Source organism: Maniola hyperantus, chromosome 8 (assembly GCF_902806685.2).
Source record: "Maniola hyperantus chromosome 8, iAphHyp1.2, whole genome shotgun sequence".
Taxonomy (NCBI): Eukaryota; Metazoa; Arthropoda; class Insecta; order Lepidoptera; family Nymphalidae; genus Maniola; species Maniola hyperantus.
Window position 1 is genome coordinate 3,031,854 of NC_048543.1, and position 21,800 is coordinate 3,053,653.

The window sequence follows — 21,800 nt, forward strand, 5'->3', positions numbered from 1 at the left end:
CGTATCTCATTTTTCGTAACTTTACAGCCTACAGGAGAGCGCGTCAAAGATCTAATAAATTCTTATGAATTTCTGTTAAGCCTTAACGCCATCCAACCTTAAAAAGTTTTGTAAGCAAGGTAAAATCTACTCTTTCATATAGTTTATATGTTATTATTCTAAGTTCTGTATTATATTTTGTATGTTAAAATTATTTTACACACTATGTTAATACAAAATTTACAAAATGGCATTGTTATTAGACATACAATTCAATACTGTGTGTTAAAATTTCCCTTATTCTGTAAAAAAAACTGTAAGAAGTTGCCTGAGTTACGATGAAAATTCGCTTAATTCAAAAAAAATACTTGCCGAAAACAAGACGGTATCTTCTTACATCACAGTTTTATTTAAGTTAACTAATATTATTATTGATGGCTGCTTTAGGCAAGTATGTGTAACTAAATATACCATTTTATCATCTTCAATGGATGCTGACTTACAACTTTTTCCACTGGCTAAAACCGCAACGATATTATTTTAGATACAAGGGTGAGCTCAAAAAGAGCATATTTTGTTCACTTTCAATATGATTGTTACTCAAAATCGCTAAAAAGTGAGTTGTATAGTACTTGCAGCTGTCGAAATTATAATTGAAGCCCACGTGTTTTGCCTTGAATTTTATTTTTCATGTTCCTTTAGGGAAATCATTAAATAGGTTATAATTAAAATAATAAAGAAATAAAAACGTATTTGACACATTGTCCAAAATGTATTTTAAGAATAGAAACTGCACCTCGATTGCGGGAAACCTGCATTAACGGGTTTTAGACAATCGCCTTACAGGAGCCTGGAGAGTGACTTAGGCTACTTTTTATTATCACGAAAAATCAAAGCGTTCCCACGGGATTTTTAAAAAACCTAAATCCACGCGAACGAAGTTGCGGGCATCATCTAGTTATTTATAAAGAAACGATATCGAATACATTTTGTAAGTTGGTTTCCATTTCGTGAAAGGCTATTAAATAAATTAGACATATTGAAAGAAATTCATATATTAAAATAATTTTAAACCAATAAACCAACAAACAAACACACTTACACATTTATAATATGGGTAGTGATTAGACAATTAACGGTTCCTAGTTAACAAGAATTAAATGACATTAATTAATCCTTAATTGGATGTCCTTTTTATACCAACGCATTTATAGGGTTAGCCCTTACATAGATATACGAGGGCCAAGATGATTAGGCCTTTATGATTAAAATAACTAATGTATAAAAATTCATGTTGAGTTGAATGAATGCAAGAATGAATGAATATTTATTTATGAATGAATGAATAGTTGGTTCGTTAGTTACCTATGCGTTCGCGTATCATTCATCCGAATGAGTTGAAATTTAGTACAGTTACAGTTGGCACTTGACGGGCTTAACTAAGTAGAGTAATAACTAAATGATACCCGCGAGTTTGTCCCCGTGGGTTTCGGTTTTTAAAATCCCGTGGGAATTATTTGATTTTCCGCAATACAGTCGTACATAGGTACCTAGGTTACTTTTAACCTAGATAATTAATTATGTTCGTCCCCGGAATCTGTATCTCCGTACTAACTTTTGTTAAAATAGGTTAAGCGGAAGGGCCGTCGAAAAGTGGGACAGACAATAATATGTAAGTACACTACATATATGTACTTCCAATATTACTTAATCTAAATATATAAAAAGAAAAGGTGACTGACTGACTGCCTGACTGACTGATCTATCAACGCACAGCTCAAACTACTGGACGGATCGGGCTGAAATTTGGCATGCAGATAGCTATTATGACGTAGGCATCCGCTTATAAAGGATTTTTAAAATTTCAACCCCTAAGGGGGTGAAAAAGGGGTTTGAAATTTGTGTAGTCCACGCGGACGAAGTCGCAAGCTTAAGCTAGCATTACTTAATAATATGGATTATAATGGATTTGTTTTTTTTCTACGAAAAACTAAATGAGATAATTCTGCGTTTCAGAGAAATGGTTTCTATCCAGTGAAAGTTAGTCAAAAAAATTAGTTTAATGTCAAACTAAAATGCAGCTTGAAATACCTACTAGTTGATTCGCATCTAATGATATGGAAAGTTAGTATTAGATAATGTTGAATTTCTATTCAAAATAAACCGATTTATTTGCAGACTTAGTGAATAATTAATTATTAACAAAGTCATAATATGTAATCTGTATTCTACATATTATATCTATGTAAAATTCAAAGTCCTGACTGACTGACTGACTTATATACTTATATCAACGCACAACCTAAGCTGCTGGTCCTAGAGACATGAAATTTGGAGGGTGTGCTCTTTGTAAAAAGTGGGTGACCACTAAGAAAGTATTTTTCGAAATTCCACCCCTAAAAAGTCAACCCAGTACAGTACGCGGCCGAAAGTAATGTACATCGACCTTTAGAAGGAGATAGCAGATTAAATAAATAAATAAATTATATATTGATCAAAAACATACATAGGTTACAAGTACATCTGCATATTTAAAAGTACAAAATACATGCTTATAATAACATACCAATTTTGTTAAGTATACAGAAATACCGACTGCCCCTAAGCTAGGTATATACCTGTGTTTTAGGCGATTCGTTGAGCACTGTCTCTGTCGTTGAGACAGACAAAACGTCATATAGGTATGAGTGACAGAGACAACCCTCTACGAAGCCGAAATGTAAGCCGAAATGTCATTCTAAAGACCGATGTAGGTACTTTATTTTCTGCCGCGTACGTACTGTAGACAAGCCGTCAAGCGCTTACGAGCACGAAGAAACCAATATTGTAAGTGTTTTTTTCTGTTTGTGTGGAAATAAAATAAATAAATAAATAAATAAATTTTAATCTTTACATGTCTTTATTGCAATTAACCAGTGGTAAATTAAACTATCTGACGATTAAAAAGCACTTGTAACTTAAGTTTACTTGAATAAAAATATATTCTATTCTATTCAATAAAAACTGCACCTGTTACTTGACTCGTAGAAGCTGTTTAGCATTACCATTGTCGTTTATTTGCGTTGATCATATTTTGCTCATTGCCATATTAGCCTTAACGCAGACGACCGCTTTTTGTCTAGGACTGATTTTTGTTGATATCTGATTTTACAGTTGCATCCGAATCGGCACCACATTATTTTTCCTAAAAATCGGATCAGGACTGCAAAATTTCGCTATTGCTTATACCTACTCTAGTGCTTAGCATCGTTTATGGATGTCTGCACTAATTATATGTCCTGTGTTTTAATTTCGCTGACCTTTGTCGGAATGATTAAAGTCAAAATCAAAGTCAAATTATTTATTCAGAATCGGTAACATGTTACGCTTAGGTACTGATGGTCAAAATTGTTAATTTGTTAGATGATAATATAGTGGTGATAATTAATTACGTACTTCAGTTAAATAATTCGTTGGCCAGATCTCGTTTTTTATTACTTTTCCCTGAATTTTCTCTCCCCCAGTCGAGTTTTTTGTTATTCTTATGTTTATTCTATCTGTGAAAACTTGTCATTAGCTTTAATCTTCTTCTGTTTTTACCTATTCATTTTTTCATATTTAGCTGTAAGTTTTCCTGTTAAATAAAATAAAAATAAACAAATACTTAAAACTAAAGCTACAAGGGATCCACACGCACCCAAGTCTGATTATTATTATTTATCGAACGTGTGCGATGGATTTTAACATTCGGTTAGAGAACATGACTCAGTCACCATAATCTACTAGAAGTACTAGTTTACCAACTACGGATATATAATATAGTATGTCGCGTGTAATGTGTAACATAATTTCTCAACAACTGCACAAATAACTTTACTGCACTAAGGTTCAGGTGCAAAACGCGCGGTCAAAGTTACGTTAAAGTTACCTAAGCTACGTTAAGTGGTTCAGTATTATGGCGGTTTATAGTAATTTTTTATAGCTTACTAGATGATGCCTGTGACTTTGACCGCGTGGATTTAGGGTTTTTGAAAATCCCGTGGGAATTTAATTTTCCGGGATTAAAGTAGCCTATGTCTTTCCCCAGGATGTAAGCTAACTCTGTACCAAATTTCATCAAAATCGGCTAAGCTGTTGGGCTGTAAAAAGCTAGCAGACAGACAGACACACTTTCATATTTATAATACTAGCTAGTATGGATTTTAGCTTATTGTCCCCTAGGATAAAGTTACATAACAGTTAGCGTTAAAAGTCCGTCAATAAAACCAAAATAGGTTGCATAAGTCAGGGTTAACTTTAAAGCAAAATTTAACCTTAACCTTTATCATAGTGATATCGTACTGACTTGTTGTACACCACGTTTTTTTGGTGGTTTAAGTTTAACGTTAAATGTAACGTACCTTTAACCGCCTTTCATGCAACTAGACCCAACTGTTACAATGTTTACCCGCTTTAACCTACATTTGCTAAGGTTGATATCAAAATACCTAGCTATAATGCTTGCGACTTACCTAACCCGCGTATAGGTACCTACTTAGGTTTTTAAAAATCCCGTGGGAGTTCTTTGATTTACCAGCATAAAAAAGCATCTTATCTTTTCTAGAATTTTAGTAAAAAAAATATCTGCTTGTTTTTTTAGACTTTTGTATTACGTCGGGTAATGTTAATTACAGTTACGGGTAAACTTTGTCCATCAATAAAAAGCAAAGTCGGTTGCACAACTTATATTCGTACCTTAATGATTAAGATTAAAGGTGTAGTTAAAGATTTGGTTCAAAATTAACAAACACTGGCTTGTACGGTCCATTTTGTTAATATTGACAGTTAAAGTTTAACGGTAACCGTACTGTAACTTTAACCGCCTGTCATGCAAATTGAGTCTTAAAACAACCGATCGAATTCGAATCGAGAACTTCGTATTGACTTGGTTAAAAGTAAATCTGTAAGCTGAACTTTTAAAGTCATTTAAGTAAGTATATTTAAGTAGATAAGTGTTTTTCGGTGGGTGTACAAAAAAATTAAGCTTTATAATATTATGTACTTGTACATATTATATAGATAAGTACTTAGTGCATGTAACAAGCCCGTGCGTGTCGTACTGAACACAAATAAGGTATGGAGATTAAAATCGGCTTTATTTATTAACCGTGCACGCGTAATTAATAAAATTTAAGTTCTTTTACATGCATATAAAGGTAACTGGATATGACAGAGCTTGTAATTGGAGACGTTTTTTGCACTGTCTCTGGTACAATTTACCAAACAAGCGACATTGAGCCGCTTGAATCCTTCATTTATATAACCGACTTCTAAAAAGAAGGACGTTCTCAATTTAGCCCGCAAAAGCAATCACTTACAGTGTCTCTTACCATTAACTCAATAAAAATGACATTTGATAATAATTCTTCCTGAAAAAAATATCTAAGTATTTACAAATTAAATGGTAAAGATTCGATGGGGGATATTGAACAAAACAAATCACTAAAAGATCGATTTTCTTATGTTTCTGCCGCCATACAAAATTTTGCCCATTAATGACCGCCCCCCCCCCCCCCCCCCCCCAATTGTGTAAGAATAACCATTTCATCGCTATCGGAATCGACAAGAAATTCTGCTCTTTGATTGGTTGATTCGCTGTTTACATTTTTTCAGAGCCAATTAAAGGGCAGAATTTCTTGACGATTGCCATCGCGATGAAGTGGTTATTCTTACACAATTGGGGGGCGCGTTGGGCAAATGCTTTGGTCATCGTAGTGCTAGACTGGTCGCACTCGGTGTCGCTGCAGAGTGCAGGCAGTTTATCCAGTCTAGCCCATTTGAAATGGCTATGTCGTCAGAGTCTCTTTTTGTAGATCAGCAGTTGGTACTGCGGGCAGGTAAATTTCCCAAATCGTGATCAATTATGGACGAAAAAAATTATATACAGCATCAATACGCCGTTCTTCGTTACGAATGTAAAATAATATCCACTACAAAAATGATAAAAGTGTAAGTACAAATATTTACACTTTTTATTATTTTTGTAATATTAGTCACTTCTAGCGTGTCTAGATCGTTGCTACCCTTGTTTCAACGGTGCAGGCGCCAAAACAAAACAAATACTATTCCGACGGTCCCGCGCACGCAGCTTTCATTTTTATTCTCGTAAAGTTCGCCTTGTAACCGCATATCGTGTTTGGCAGGTCGGTTTTTAATTAGGGCTGACTCCTTTGAATCCCACTAATGCTTGATTTTTTTGAAAAAAAACGTAAGAGAACTAGAGTACCCGACATAGCTCAACGGGTTGCGAAGCTGAAGTGGCAATGGGCAGGGCACATAGTTCGTAAAACCGATAGACGTTGGGGTCCCAAGGTGTTGGAATGGCGACCTCGCACCGGAAGACGCAGTGTTGGAAGATTTCCCACTAGTTGGATGGGAGCAAAGATAAGTCGCAGGGAGCCGCTGGATTTAGGCGGCGCAAGACCGTGGCGTGTGGAAGTCCCTATACAAGAGACCTATGTCCAGCAGTGGACGTCTATCGGTTGATGAAGATGATGATGATAAGGAAAAATTTTGAGGCTTTGACAGTTTTAATATGGGAAATCTGTCAAAACGTCAAATTAATTCATTAGTTAAAGTTTATCCAGCGATCGAAAAATCAGCCCTAAAGCATTGTTTATACGAAGCCATCGCTGGCTGCCAGTCTCACTGGCAGTCAGTACTGACTTGGTATTGGCCTTGTAACAGTTTTCAAGCCAAGCCAAGGCTGGCTTGGCCTAAGAAAGATTTTTGAAAATTCAATCCTCAAAGGGGTAAAACAGGGGTTTTAAAGTGTAGTTCAAGCAGATGAAGTTCATAAGCTAGTATAATATAAGATGGCAACCCTAATGAAATAAATGTAACACGTTCACGCAACGCGCACGTTCACTTTTCGTATCATCCTCGGTTTTTTTGTCGAGTTCCGTTGTATTATTTTTTTAAAGTAAATATCTCCCCAAGCGATCTAAAATAGTAATTTATCACTTTCGATTGTTACTGCAATTTCTTCACATTAAGAACCTTTCTAATTTTGATATTGTGCAAAAACGAAATAGAATAGCCATTTTAAAAATAAACTGCAAGAGCTGTAAGGTTGAAAATAATAGTTATAGAAACCTACAGTTTGCGATATTTAAATTTAGAAAAAAATGTACTTAATCATTCATAAACAAAATAGTACGTAGCTAGGTACCTAATACCTTAGTGAAAAGTGAAAACCCAACTCTTCAATTCTGATGAATTGAAATTTTTGAAACGGACGATGCCTTCAGGGTGCCTTAAGAAATAATAACCGCCAAAGTTTTTAGCGACTAGATAAGCATGGTTACGGGACCCTACTTACTCTATGCGTGTTCTGAGACGCACATGACTAGTTTTTATTCCATCTATGTCCTATTATAGACAATAAAGTAAACAAGTACTGAAAACCAGCCGCACGCGTTCAAATGCGAATTTCACGGATACTTTCTCAATTCCCACTTTGACGAGTTTGTTATGTTGTTTATATAAAAAATTATTTTGCCCATTTCACCTTACTCTGTTACATTTATCTGTGTCAATTGTGGTGGTCTGATAATAACCTAAATATGTAAAAGGAAAAGCTGACTGGACTGACTAACTGACTGACTTACTACTACTGATCTATCAACGCACAGCTCGAACTACTGGACGGATCTGGCTGAAATTTGGCATGCAGATAGCTATTATGACGTAGACTTTTAGATTTTTGAGGGGTTTGAAATTTGTGTAGTCCGGACGAAGGATGAAGTCGCGACTCGCGAGCATAAGCTAATTTTAACTATTTTTGTAGCATGAAGGATTTTTTTCAGTTTTCATGATGGAAAAAGCTGTTAAAAATTTTCTATTCATACTAAGAAGATTGCCCGCGGCTTCACCCGAGTGCATGTAGGTTTTTAAAAAACCCGTGATATCTGTTCAATTATCCGGGATAAAAAGTAGCCTATGTCCTTCGTTGGGAGGCAAGCTATTTTGCGCACAATCATTGACGTTTGGTATCTATATAATATTTAGATGACATAACTTGGAACGCTAAATTCCTCCATGCCGTTGTAACGGTGCGCGGTGGATTGACTGATAAGAAGCGCACACAAACTTTATCTCGCAGACTATTGTGCTACAGTGGAAGCGTGTTCCACAAAACATGTGGGCACCGATCTGATAAGATAACAGCGACTGAGTAATCGACAAGCGTTACTGATTTTTAGTGAAGATCAATTAATTATATTAAGTAGTACTTACGTAATATCGGATTATCATGAACAGATTTTAACTCGCTTATCTATCCTTTTAAATTTTTGATAGCATTATCAGGTCGATGCTTTTTTTATGTTATCTTTATCTAAATCCAAAGATAATAATTAAATGTGAACTAGCTTATGCTCGCGACTTCGTCCGCGTGGACTACACAAATTTCACACCCCAATTTCACCCCCTGGGGTTGAATTTTCATAAATCCTTTTTTAGATGTCTACGTCATATGCTATGATAGCTATATGCATGCCAAATTTCAGGCCGATCAGTCCAAAACAAAATATAGGACTATTAAAAAAAAATTGCTTTTTTTATTGTGGTATCGTATCCGTATAATCAGCAGTACTTTCACCTGTCTTCATTTTTGCCAGCGTTCTGGTTACACCCTGTATAATTCAATAATATCACAAATCAACCGAAAGCCGGTTTTCCTTTTGTAAGGCTAGTTGTTTGCAATCGTTTTCCTCTTTGACCGTGGTAATTTACTATTCATGACAGAGGGAGACAGCATTATAGGAAAAATGTGAAACAGATTAATTGAACAGAAAGAGAGCAATATAGGTAGGAGGCTTCGTTCCAAATCAAAGGTTATGGATCGATAGCCGCGTGGTAAGGGATGTTTATTTAGGGTGAGTTCCACAGGGCTAAAAATAAATTTTATACCAATGATTGTAAACAATAGGTGTTTGAGTTTACGCAGTCAAGTACTGAATGGTAGCAAGGGTACTCTAAAATAATGCTTGTTTTTCATTAGCTCATCACTACCCATATTATAAATGCGAAAGAGTGTTTGCTTGTTGGTTTGTCCTTCAATCACATCGCAACAGAGCAACAGATCAACGTGTTTTTGCATGGGTAAGTATAGTTTATGACCTAGAGAGTGACATAGGCTACTTTTTATCCCGGAAAATCAAAGAATTCCCACAGAATTTTTAAAACCTAAATCCACGCGTACGAAGTCGCCAGGATCAGCTAGTTTCTTTAATAAGTTTTGAAAAAAAAAACTACTGTTTAAGAAATCATCATCATCATCATCATCATGATCAACCCATTACAGGCTCACTACAGAGCACGGTTCTCCTATCAGAGTGAGAAGGGTTTTGGCCATAGTCTAACACGTTGGCCATGTGCGGATTGGTAGACTTCACATACCTTTGAGAACATTATGGAGAACTCTCAGGCATGCAGGTTTCTTCACGATGTTTTCCTTCACCGTTAAAGCAAGTGATATTTAATTACTTAAAACGCACATAACTCCGACAAGTTAGAGGTGCGTGCCCGGGTCGAACCCCCGACCTCCGATTAGAAGGCGGACGTCCTAACCACTAGGCTATCACAGCTATTTGGGAAATAATGACCGCCAAATTTTTTGCAACTAGCATGGCTACATAACCTTATATGCGTGTTCTGACTTGTGATACGCACTTGACTAACTTTATTAATTGTAGTTGGTTCGTATTACAATAAACAAATTTGTTATTTTATATTCCAGTTCCTATATTATACCCGACAATGTTTTACTTTTAACGCAATTACCTAGCGGAACTGAATTAACTGACCGTTAAAACGTAGTGTGGCAATCCGTAGGAATATTGATATCGATTTGTCAGCGTTTACCACTCCTTAATACTAGCACAGCGTCAATACGTAACGGACTAAGAGCCAGCGCGTGCCAGACCTTCGTTATTTTATAAAAGCTGAAAGTATATCTGCGTATTGTCCCCAGCACGGGGAGGAACGATCAGCGACTATGAAGTTTGGATCATGGTGGCTTTGGGGGATAACTGGTAACAATGGTGTAAAAAAAATTTTTTGTGTTGTTTCTGATTGACTATGCTGCGTAGGCCTTACTGGTCGCTACAGCGCGAAGCTCCGCCTGGGCTAGCCCTATGGCTCGAAGAAATAGTTTGAGAAGTCGAGGGGCAACGTCCTCCTAAGGGCGCCTCCTGTGAGGCTCGGACCACGGCTTAGGATGACGTTGGGATGAGTGGATTTGAAATCTTATGTAAAAGTATACCTAATCAACTTTACAATGAGAGGGACGGGACACCTTTGATATTTGCGGACGTGCCAAACCAGACGTGGAATAATTTTTTTTGTGGTCCGTACCCGAAGAGTGCCAACGGGACCCTATTACTAAGCCTTCGCTGTCCGTCCGTCTGTTCGTCCGTGCGTCTGTCAGCGGGCTGTATCTCGAGAACTGTCATAGGTAGAGAATTGAAATTTTCACAGAATGTGTTCTATTGCCGTTATAACAACAAATAATAAAACAAAATCGCCCCGAAAAATCAAAGAGTTCCCACAGGATTTTTAGAACCCTAAAGCCACGCGGACGAAGTCACGAGCATCGGCTAGTAAATTCTATAAATGCAGAAAGTAGAAATAATAAATTCTAATCAAAGCAGTTTCACAAGTAATTCAAACCTGTTAGCGATTAGATTTTCTAACAGTAAACAGTACTTACTGCAATTATCGTATCGTAGGGAAGTAATTTAACTTCGCTCGGTGCAAATCTTGCAACTACAGGGAAATAGTTATTGGCGCTCGTTTACCGATGCCGAACGCTTCATCATCGTGATTAGGGTTGCCAGGCGTCCGGATAAAGCCGGACATAGCTAGGCTTTTCGATTGCGTGTCCAGCCAAATTAAACGGTGTCCGGCTTGTCCGGCTTTTGTTAGGCTTTTTACATTTCGCAAACGAGCGTGGCCGAGCGCAGGCGAGTCGACTGTCGGTCGCTCCCGCAGGCGACAGTGCCGCCTGACAACAAGATTTATGACAGTATTAAAAAAAGCTTGATTTTACATACAATTTTTTTTGTCGTACCTATAAATACTAAGACACGAAATCCTCAATAATGTAGGGTGTCCGGCCTTTCTACCCAAATGTCCGGCCAAACTGGCTGGTCTGTCCGGCTATTAGGTTTGTCGACCTGGCAACCCTAATCGTGATCAACCTAACGCCGGCTCACTACAGAGCATGGGTCTCCTCTCAGAGTGAGAAGGGTTTTGGCCATAGTCTACTACGCTGGCTTTGTGCGGATTGGTAGAATTCACACACCTTTGAGAACATTATGGAGAACTCTCAGGCATGCAGGTTTCCTCACAATGTTTTCCTTCACCGTTAAAATAAGTGATATTTAATTACTTAAAACGCACATAACTCCGACAAGTTGAAGACAGATAAAGCTAGAAGCCTGAATTTTCAATGACTAAGAGGGCATAAATTAACCAGATACCTAGGTATATTCTCAAATTACATTCAATCTGTTTCTCCATAATGTAAATAATTATTAACTTGTTTAATATTTCATTTTTAACATAACATAGTGAAGTCAGTGTGTTTTTAAGAAAAATATTAGTTTATAACACTCATAAATTATTGAATTATATTCAACAATTTCATAATCGATTTTGTTTTAATAAGAAATCTAATTTTAAATTGATGAGATTAAAATGCAAAATGAATTTGAAATTTTTATAAAAATTTGAGATGATATTATATTATGATAATATGATGATATGTATAATATGATAATGATAATATAAGTACATATATGATATGATGTATAACCTAGATCGTCTTATATCTAGATTGAACGATTTTTTTTAATAAAATCTTGACACAATTTTCATGCAAATGACCGTTTTAGCATAAATTTACATCGTGATGCACCTTAGAAGAGCTGCAGAGTAGGTGGCTGCCTTGACATTTTATAGGTGGAACGGATGCATAATAAATAATGTCTACTAGCTTATGCTCGCGTCTTCGTCCGCGTTAAGCCACGCGGACGAATTTCAAACCCCTATTTCACCCCTTTTAGTACTCAACAGGTCGAGATCATTTAAGCCATATTTAAAAACCGGTCAAGTGCGAGTCAGGCTCGCGCACCGAGGGTTCCGTAGTACAGTCGTATTTTTTCGACATTTTGCAGGATAATTCAAAAACGATGATACATAAAAATAAATAAAAACCCTGTTTTAGAATGTACAGGTGAAGACCTTTCATATGATACCCCACTTGATATTTATCTTAATTAGATAGTTATCTTAATTAGAAAATTTAAATTAATTTTTTTTTGTGTGATGTAACCACAAATTCGCGGTTTTCAGATTTTCCCCCCTAATGTCTGCTATAAGACCTACCTACCTGCCAAATTTTATGATTCTAGGTGAACGAGAAGTAGATACCCTGTAGGTTTCTTGACAGACAGACAGAGAGACAGGCAGACAACAAACTGATCCTATAAGGGTTCCGTTTTTCCTTTTGAGGTACGGAACCCTAAAAAGAATTAGAATGGAACATTTTCTCTTAAGCTACCCGTGCGAAGCCGGGGCGGGTCGCTAGTGTGATATAACATTAGGTAGTGTGTCATAAATGCAACAATCCAATAACAAATTATCTTATCACTTTTTTAAACGTTCAAATAAACGGAAGTTAGGACGATGAACGCTCATGTTTACTTATTTTATTTTACTTATTTGGATTTTAAAAATCCCAACCCAAACACAGACATTTTTACAAAATTTATTAGTTACTAGCTGATGTCCGCGACTTCGTCCGCGTGGACTTAGGTTTTTAAAAATCCTATGGGAACTCTACTCTTTAATTTTGCGGGATAAAAAGTAGCCTTAGATAGATAGATAGATAGATAGAAATACTTTATTGCACACAAAAAATATTACATAACATGACAAAGAAACTAAAACTAAAAAAAAATTGTATGCAAAGGCGGCCTTTTTGCTCACAGCAATCTCTACCAGGCAACCTTTGGTGAAAGGAGAAACTAGGTGCAACAGGTCGCACGAGATAGCAATCGAGGTCCACACGCTAACCCGGTGCGGGATAGCGCGAGTGACGTGCGGGTGTGCGGGGCGTCCCCCGCCTCATACCCCGATTGCCATGTCGACTTGTCGCGAACTATGCTGAGCTAATTATCTCTATCATAACGTAGATAGCCACTGAACAGGATTTCAGAAATTCCATCCAAGCGAAGCCGGGGCGGGTCAGCTAGTAACTTTATAGATTGGAATTTCAATGGTATTTTACGTTTATCGTTACCTTATTTCCCAATAGACCTTCTAATCTCGTTCACGACTCATAATAATCATGACTTACATCATTAAGTCTGACGCACACACGCAGAGGCGAACTAATTTTTGATGTTATAGGGTGCTCTGCATGTCATATCACATGTCCCCATATAATTCCTGTTTTCATGCGCGTGCTATACCTTATTATTTAGTTGTAGACATAATCTTCTAATAAGTATTGATTTTTAAGTGTTTTTAAATATGTACTGTGTAATATAAGTCCCACAAATTGATGTTGCGCTGGAACCATGTCTCATTAACATCGAAATGACGTCATTTTGACGTCAGACGAAATAAGAATATACCATCACCTCGAAACTTCAGTCTAGTGCTGACGTCACTAAAATGGCAGCCACGCGCATTAGCAATTTGTGTGACTTATATCTATGTAATTATTTCTATAAAAATATATAAACTACATTATAAATTAAAATAAAATTAGATAATTAAGATAAATCGATATCTTAGAGAACAATAAATAAAATAAAATAACAGGCGTAATACCTACGTTTGTATGGAGAGTAAATTATATACCCAGTGAAAACAAAACACGGAGGAGGCTGAAAGGATGTTATAGAGACGAGATGTACATAAGAACAAGCTATCGTTATATCAAAAGTAAATTAAGCTTAGTTTGAATTGTTCTCAAGAAAGTTGTTGCGCCGCAGCACCACTTCACGCTGCAGGTGTGCGCTGTGCCTAAGAATTAAAGCAAAAGTCAAATAATTGTGAAACCAGGCAATACCTTTACCGCACAGATCACTGGATTATCCATAATATTCTCATCACGAATAAGAAAGTACTCTTAATTCCTCACTTATATTCAAGACACGACCATTCCGTAGGATAGCCTCACAGGATACGTTTCGGAATTTGATCCTTATGATAGGGACTTAAAGAAGTACATTTACATACGTTGTAGTTTTTACGATTGGTAGGTACCTAACTTGGCCACAATATTGGTTTACGAGAAAGTATATAAATCGGAATTGGAACGAAAACCAAACTTTTAGTCCAGTCATGGATGGATCGGGCTGATATTTTGGCATGCAGATAGCTATTATGACGTAGACATCCGCTAAGAAAGGTTTTTTTGAAATTCAACCCTTAAGGGGGTGAAGTAGGGGTTTGAAATATGTGTAGTCCACGCAGACAAAGTCGCAAGCATAAGCTAGTAATAACAAATAATTGCTGTCAAATGAGTAAGGAATACAAATCAGTTGTGTTAGAAATGATAAAAATGTTTGGGAGGAGACGTCATAGGATGAATACGGAACAACCCAAATATAATTATGGAAGAATAATCACTTATACCTACCGACCGATCGTACAATTTTCACTTGCAATGTGTCAAGACTCAAGACTATAAATAAGGTATTTTCCCGGCACCGGTTCTGATAAGCTAGTGAATAAGCTTTAAAGGCACTTCCATGTAAACCCGCTTGAAATCAAGGTGTGGAATAATCAATTATAAACACCTTTTACCTATGTCTTTGTAAGAACTTGCTTCGTATAAGTACGTCGGTTACTTTGGTTCTTGTGCCGATAAACTTCGAGCATAGCTCTCTCCGTCGCCTGCTGAGTGACTTTGAACCATTTTTAGGGTTCCGTACCTCAAAAAGAAAAACGGAACCCTTATAGGATCACTTTGTTGTCTGTCTGTCGGTTTGGCAAGAAACCTACAGTGTACTTCCCGTTAACCTAGAATCATGAAATTTGGCAGGTAGGTAGATTTTATAGCAGACATTCGGTGAAAAATCTGAAAACTGTGAATTTGTGGTTACATCACACAAAAAAAATTGTGGTCATGAACTAATAATCAGTATTTTCAATTATCGAAGTAAGATAACTATATCAAGTGGGGTATCATATAAAAGGTCTTCACCTGTGCATTCTAAAACAGGTTTTTATTTATTTTTATGCATCATAGTTTTTGAATTATCGTGCGAAATGTCGAAAAAATACGACTGTAGTACGGAACCCTCGTTGCGCGAGCCTGACTCGCACTTGGCCGGTTTTTTGTTCAATATCAACAAATATGCAGTAGGTATGTAACAAGGCCATAACATAAACCAAAAAGTGGTCGTATTAAAAAGTACCTACTCGTGTAAATAGCGGATCCTTAAATCGGGTTTAATGAAACCGCAGAGCGAAAGTTATTTTGATTGAGATTATCGCCTCCGTATCGTTACCGAAAGAATTTACAACATGAAAGAACGCTACTGGGGTCTTTGGCTACTGGATATTTTGTAGAGAGAGATTCACAGCTGTAGCATGTGAAAAATCATCACCCTGTATCTGAGTATATAATATTATTATGTATCATTAGGTAATTGAACAGCCAGTGAAAAATTACAAAGCAAGATCGCACAAAGTTTGAAAATTATTATTTTTAGGGTTCCGTACCAAAATGAATGGAACCTAATCGTGCGACTTTCTCCATCCGTCTGTCACAGTCTATTATTTCAGTGACTATTAAAAAGCTAACTTGAAAGGAATTGTTGTATATAGTGGACACAACATAATTGGAACCAAAAAAAATCAAAAGTGGGGTCTTGGAATGGAATGATTTTTTATATAGCGGTAGTTTATGGAGCTAGAATACATTATTAAAGAGAATAATTTAAAAAATCATGAATTTTATTTATTTTTAGGGTTCCGTACCTCAAAAGGAAAAACGGAACCCTTATAGGATCACTTTGTTGTCTGTCTGTCTGTCTGTCTGTCAAGAAACCTACAGGGTACTCCCCGTTGACCTAGAATCATGAAATTTGGCAGGTAGATACATATCTTATATATAAACCGTGAATTTAGGGAAATATAAACAACCGCTATAGCCTATACAAAATAGTCGACGTTAATCTATCGTCGACTAAATACGTTAAATTAAATTAAAAAAAGGGGAAAGTCAGGGGTTTGAAATTACAAAGTAAGATAACTAAACCAAGAAATTGTCATTGAAATTACAATGACAGCCACTTCTGCAAGTTTTATTGCAAGTCGACACTTGCCATTAGAAAAAGCTGGGTCCTTTTACATAAACCGGAATGGAAGTCAATACCCCCAGTTTCCAAAGCAACCAGTAAAAGAAAGAAATAACAAGCATTTCAAAAGAATTTTTGTACTTTTTCCTTTAAAAACATTTTCTTGTAAATTGATCTAAATTTATCGAGACACGAAAAAAGATACTTTTTGTATTCTTCACCAAAGACATCCGTTCGATTCGAGGCACAGATATTTGAACCCTATGTTACAAACAGATAGGACCAAACGAAACAACTCATAAGCTAAGAAATATAAGACCATTTGGCTAATTTTTACATGACTGCACCAGACGAACGGTAATGTATTTAGGATGTAATTATGTATATCATATGTTTGTATGTACCTAATATGAATGTTTGGCATCGCTTGCAACCTATTACGGGTAGGTTCATCATCATCATCATCATCATCATGATCAACCCATAGCTAGCTCACTACAGAGCACGGGTCTCCTCTCAGAGTGAGAAGGGTTTTTGGCCATAATCTACCACGCTGGCCATGTGCGGATTGGTAGACTTCACACACCTTTGACAATATTATGGAAACCTCTCAGGTATGCAGGTTTCCTCATGATGTTTTCCTTCATCGTTAAAGCAAGTGACATTTAATTTCTTTAAACATAACTCCGAAAAGTTAGAGGTGCGTGCTCAGGATTGAACCCCCGATTTCCAATTAGAAGGTGGATATCCTAACCACTAGGCTATCACAGCTTTTGCAACTTATACGGGGTACCAAATGAAATGTCGTTAGATTCAATAATGGACAGTATGGCGGACGCTGGCCAAAACTGAGACCAATATGTTTGGAGCAGCCTGTATGTGGCCTAAACTGATTGATCGATTTTTATAAAAGAGGTGTCGTTAGATTTGGCTTAGTTATAGTAGTGTGATCAGGTGATAAATTTTGAATTGAATAAGTCACGCCAAAATTAAAATGGAATCTTCTAGTCTATTTACTTGTGATACCTTGATACCACATTGAACTATAAAAATAATTGTGGTATGCAAATGTTACGAATAGCCGCTTTAAGTTCGAGGTAAATCTCTCAGGCAGGAGTTTATTGTTAAACATCGAGTCAATGACCATATTCGCCTTGTAAAGAAATGACTAAAAAGTTTTAAAAGTAGTAAGTAATGTAGTTCATGGAATGGACCCATCCGTTTAACGGATTTATATGAAACTTGGTACAGATGTATAGAATAGAATAGAATAGAATAGAAATCAAGTTATTGGTTGATCCAACACACTATAAACACAAACACAAATATTTACAAAAAAAACATTCCTTAAAATCCAATTCAAACAAAATATAGGTACCTAGTGTCTAGAATGTGTTGTGCCAACGAAAAGGCCCGAACTCAGCTGAATGTTGTGGAAATAGCAATTATAGCAATTATAGCTTGCATCCCGGAAATTTATATAGGCAACTTTTTGTCTCGAAAAGAAATCAAAGAGTTCTCATGGGATTAAAAAAAACCGAAATCCACGCGGACGAATTCGCGGGCATCATCTAATAAATAAATTAAATCACATATAAATCAGATAAGTATATAATTGTATAAGCCGAGATAGCTTACGTAAAGTAGGTAGGTAGGTAGGTAGACCTCTGGTTGCGCTCTGTTAAACTTATTAACAAAATAACAAATGGGCTGGTTTCGTAAAAGTGTGAAATATATTCTAAATTGTTCTACTTCGTTCGTACAGACTACAGAAAGCTGAGATTAAGACAATATAAGATACCTACTGAATAATTTACATAAATTGTTAGTATAATTAATTATTAAGAAGACAGTTAAAACAATTAAACTATTCTCACAATTAACATGGTTTTATTTTAGACTAGATGATGCCCGCGAATTCGTCGCAATTTAGGTTTTTTTAAATCCCGTGGGAACTCTTTGATTTTCCGGGATAAAAAGTTGCCTATGTAAATTTTCGGGATGTAAGCTAAGTCTGTACTAAATTTTATCAAAATTGGTTAAAATGTTAGGCCGTGAAAAGCTAGCAGATAGACAGACAGACAGACAGACGGACACACTTTCGCATTATAATATTATTAGTGTGGAAGTATGGATATGGATTTTATTTACTCTTATAACATTATAGATATACCTAGTTGATAATTATTATAATTACAGAAAGAATCTGTTATGATAAGCTGTGACCCAAGGCTGTGGCAAAACTCAATACATTTCAATACATTCGCAAAAAACTTCAGCAAAAGGTAACAACCACGACATTACCAAGTTGTATCGTGTTGCAGAACATGGAAAATGCTTGTCGGAAAATCGCTCCATTGTTCACATGAAATTATAGCTTGTTGCACATTGACATTGGAGTTCTTTTAGTGTTATCGAGCGTTTAACTGTGTTACAGTAAACTTCGTCAAACATTTCTAAAGTCTAAACAATCAGACCATACAGATATAGTAGGTAGGTAGGTAGGTAGGTATGATCAACCCATCGCCGGCTCACTACAGTGCACGGGTCTCCTCTCAGAGTGAGAAGGGTTTTGGCCATAGTCTACCCCGCTGGCCAAGTGCGGATTGGCAGACTTCACACACCTTTGAGAACATTACGGAGAACTCTCAGGCATGCAGGTTTCCTCACAATGTTTTCCTTCACCGGTAAAGCAAGTGATATTTTAATTACTTAAAAACGCAAATAACTCCGAAAAGTTAGAGGTGCGTGCCCGGGATCGAACCCCCGACCTCCGATTGGAAGGCAGACTTCCACAGGCAGACAGACAGACTAGGCTACCACAGCTTCGTACTGTTATAAATTAATAATTTTAACATGATGTGTTAATTCGCTGTTTCAGCATTTCAATTTATATAAAGCGAACAACCCGCGAGGCTGCGAGGCAGTCCACATTTCCATATTGAATAGTTAACACTGAAACTACTGTATTCGCGTGAAGTAAAAGTTCCGTGTGTGTGAATTTCCAAATTAAATTCGTTGGACATTTCTTGTGGTTTTTTTTTCAAAAGACTGTCGAAGCGGACCTCCTAACAATTGGTGTCAGAAGTGGGATGCTAAGAAGGTTCACGCAAGAGGACCCTTAGCATCCAAAGAATCCTGAGGTCATCGCAGTCGTGATCGACGATAAGCCTCGCCCCCAGGGTTGAGCCCGCATCACAACCACTAAGCACCGGTTCTACTCAAGATCGACGATAAGTCTCAGCCTGCCAGACTGAGCCCGCATCTCACACGAAGAACGCGAATATCCTGGACTCACTTAAAAACATCAGTGAAATAAATTTTAAGCCTTCAAAATTACGAAATACAATTTCTTCAATATCTTCAGAAACCTACTCGATATCGTCGCCGCGTGAAATACGAGACGCATTCCGTACAGTTCAAAGCCTTCACGTGTCGCAAACGCATCGACCTAATTTAACTTTCAGTGCAGTGACATCAAAGTGAAAACCTTTTTGTGAAAAATAAATCGTGATGTTTGCCGTTATCCTGTAAGTAGTTTATATTAATTTTGTATAAAAAGCGTAAATTGTCTAAATTGTATATTTTCGTACTGTATTTTAAATTTAAATCCTTTTTTTTTTCTCTCCATATCTCAGTTTCAGTAATCAAAAATGAGTTTAAAGTCAGAAAGTTCGGACGCAAAAGTGACTCTCTCTATACTCACTAAATTCGTAAGGTCTTATGATGGGAATCGGGAAACTCTTGCCGCGTTCCTAACTAACTGCGATAACGCAATTAGTTTAGCTGCTCCCGACCAGCAAAATATCTTATGTAAATATATAATCTCCCAACTTGAGGGCAAAGCTCAATTAGCCTGCAGCCTTAAAAATTTCAATAATTGGGATGAATTAAAATCATATTTAAAAAGCACGTTTGGCGAGAAAAAACACTCGTCCCATCTGCTACTTGATCTCCAAAACTGTAAACAGGGCCAGTCCGAAAGTGTGACACAATATTCTATCAGACTCGAAGCATGCCTAACTCGACTTCAAGCTGATATTCAAAATTCATGCACTGATCGTAATCTCCTTCTAGGCAAAATCACAGCTATGGAAGAACTCGCCTTAAGCTTATTCCAATTAGGTCTTAACCCTAATATTTCTTATATTGTCCGCTGCAGAAACCCTTCGACACTTAATGAAGCAATTTCTCTAGCAGTCGAAGAAGAAAAAATTTTCAAACTTGTAAAAATTACTCAACCAAAACATCCAACTAAATTTTGTTCCTTATGTAAGAAGACCAATCATAGTTTCTCAGAGTGCTTTAAGAAAAGGCGCGAATTTACACAGAGATCATCTTTCCATATTCCTCCCGCTAACCCTCAATATTCTGCAGAAACAAGTCAAAGTTCATCAAAGGACTCAAATTTCGTCAAAACCTGTGCCTATTGTAAACACAAAGGACATCTTATCTCAGAATGTCGTAAGCGCCAATATAATAATAATCAGCGTCGGATGAACTCTCATCCTCCGTCAGGTCCCTCTCATAGTAACAATGCTAATATCAACATGTATGAATACTCAGAATCCTTAAATGAAGTGACGAATAGTTACGTCCCTGAATCAAAAAACTTAAACTGATTTTGGATGCGTGCCTGCCGAAATCAACAATCCAAAATGGCACTCGAACTACTAAATCCTTTTATACTAATTCTCCCAAATCGTTTATATCTCGGCAATCGCTACATGACTGTCCGAGTCACACTGAATCTTATACCAAATCTTTTATATCCCGGCAATCACCAAAAGACTGCCAAAATATCGCTGAATCATATCCTAAATCCTCACTGATTCCTACAAAATCGAATACAAAGCATTCCAAAGAAGATTGCTCAAATAATACTATATCTCATTCTAATTCTTATACTAGCTCTTATACTACAAAATCCTTTAAATCTCAGTTTCCTTCAAAGGATCAACTGAGTCTTACAAACTCTAAAGTCATTCAAAATGACCCCCAAAGCGACGCAAGCAAAAGCTCATTGCCTCTTAAAGACGTCCCGATCTTCGAAACAAGCACCCTGAAAAGGTTGGTGTCCTTACCTCATGCATTTTTACAAATAGAATGTAATAAAAAACCTCTCTGTTTCTTAGTTGACACAGGCGCAAGTGTCAGCATTATTAAGCGCTCGTGTTTACCAGCAGAGCCCCAATTGTCTCAAGAAATTATAAAACTCAAAGGCATAAACGATAAAGATTCCTACAGCGAAACTTTAGGAACAGTTGTGCTTAACCTTAATATAAACGACCACACCATTTCTTTTAAATTCCACGTCATAACTGACGCTCTGAATCTGGAATCAGACGGTATCTTAGGTACCGATTTTCTACATTTTTTCCATACTAATATCGATTATAATACAAAATCCCTTACTATCTCAAATTACACTTTACCAATTCATTATTCGAGCCCTAGATATATAATACCGGCTCGCTC

General features: G+C 36.7%; 2 protein-coding genes across 2 annotated transcripts in view; one reads left to right on the forward strand and one right to left on the reverse strand.

The window, feature by feature from the left end:
• Window positions 1-21,800, reverse strand: part of LOC117984389 (ATP-binding cassette sub-family G member 1-like) — a 300,050-nt gene that overhangs the window by 172,846 nt on the left and 105,404 nt on the right. The window lies entirely within an intron of this gene.
• The window catches only part of Pgant2 (polypeptide N-acetylgalactosaminyltransferase 2), an 87,576-nt gene that overhangs the window by 871 nt on the left and 64,905 nt on the right, over window positions 1-21,800 (forward strand). The gene's annotated exons all lie outside the window — the stretch shown is intronic.